We start from the raw sequence: 1,820 nt of genomic DNA on the forward strand, positions 1-1,820 counted from the left end.
ATGGTGATGAGGTAAAGAGTCCCCCAAAGATAACAGGTGGCCCAATGCTTGAGTGTAGAGAAGGCGAGGACGTGGGAAAGTAGAGGTTTTCTGGGATAGCTACCAAACAATGGCTCCAAGCTTCCTGGTGCCTTTACTGGAGTCAGAATACTGGATGGACCCTGGGTCTGACCCAAGAATGGTGCCGCTTCGAGAAACAGGAAGACACTTACTGCCACAAACTCACAATTGGCCCACTGCCACTGCTTGTTATGTGTCCGTTCATCTGGGCTGCGACTGTTTCAGCTGACTCTGAACTGCCCTGAATCCCAAGAGTGGACTATAAATTCATCCTCTAGACGTCAAACTCACTGTGGGCAGAGACCGTATCTACCCACTCTATCATATTAGGCTCTCCCAAGTGTTCGGGGCACTGCTCTGCACACAGTAAGCACTTGATGAATAGGATTGATCAATTGATTGGACTGGTGGTTCTTTCGAACAGAGTGGAGCCTTCTCCGGGTTTTGCTCTGCCATTACATCTAAGGCAGTCTGCAGGGTTGGACGTATTCAGTAGCACTGGACAAATAGCCGTGATCCACAGGTTTCCTTCCTCTTTTTCTGGGAGGGGTAAGAGGAGCTACTTAACCCCACCCCTCCCCTCCCTCTGAGGAATAACAAATGGACTGTTACAAAGCCCTAAAATCCCTCCCCACCACCACTCACCTCCTTTCTGAGGGCTGACAGATGGAATCTTCCAAAACCCCAGGAGAGAGTCGGTCCAGTGACTGAGCTGCAAGGAGAATCCATCTGGCCCGACAGAAGGATGGAGTCCAGCTCTGTCTGTCTGCTCACACCACTGGGACTTGCTTCTGTCTGGGCAAGTTAAAGCCCCAAAGGCAGTTAAACTCAGAGCAGTGACCTGAAACTGGATTTGGAATGACTGGCTTGCAGCTGATGCTGAGTTATGTTCCACAGGGATTCTGACTCTCAGACTTAGATCTGGGAAAGAATTTGAGCTAATGCTACTGTACTTTGAAACCAGAGATGACAATTGCCTAACTTTTCCTCCAAGCTGCAGGGCCAGTGGCTGAGTCAGAGGCTGGGCTCCTCCCCAAGCCTAATATACAAGCTGCTTGCTTTGGCGTATTAATGCTTAGGATTGTTTTCTAATCAATTAATAGATCATTTGTATTTATTAAGGGCTTACTATGTGGAGACCACTGCACTTAGAGTACACTATGAGAAGCAGTGGCCTTGTGGAAAGAGCACAGGCCTGGGAGTCGGAAGGACCTGGTTTCCAATCATGGCTCTGCCACTTGTCTGCTGTGACCTTGGGCAAATCACCTCACTTCTCTGTGCCTCAGTAACCTCATCTGTAAAATGGGGATTAAGACCGTGAACTCCAAGGGGCAGGGACTGGGCAAAACCTGATTGGCTTTCTCTACCGCAGTGCTTAAAACAGTGCTGGACACATAGAAAGCACTTCACAAATTCCATCATCATCAACAGAGTTGGTACACATGTTTCCTGCCCACATTGACCTTACAGTTTAGAGTCCAAATGACATATTTTGAATTGTAAATACAAAATCACTTTTATCCTTTCAAAGATTATGCTTCAAGAGGAAGCAAAAAACACTGTATTTTTTCCTCAGTGGAAAAAACAAACAAATATGAAATTGCAGGCCTCAGACAGATATCTTAAGAGATCCTTTTAAAAGTTGGCATTAGGATATTTCATGTAAAATTTGAGTGGATTTTCTCCAAAATGTTTCAGCTACTGATTTGGGGATGTTTTTGAAAAAAAAAAAAAGCCCAAACTAGGTACTTAAATTAGAT

Source organism: Ornithorhynchus anatinus, chromosome 2 (genome assembly GCF_004115215.2).
Source record: "Ornithorhynchus anatinus isolate Pmale09 chromosome 2, mOrnAna1.pri.v4, whole genome shotgun sequence".
NCBI lineage: Eukaryota > Metazoa > Chordata > Mammalia > Monotremata > Ornithorhynchidae > Ornithorhynchus > Ornithorhynchus anatinus.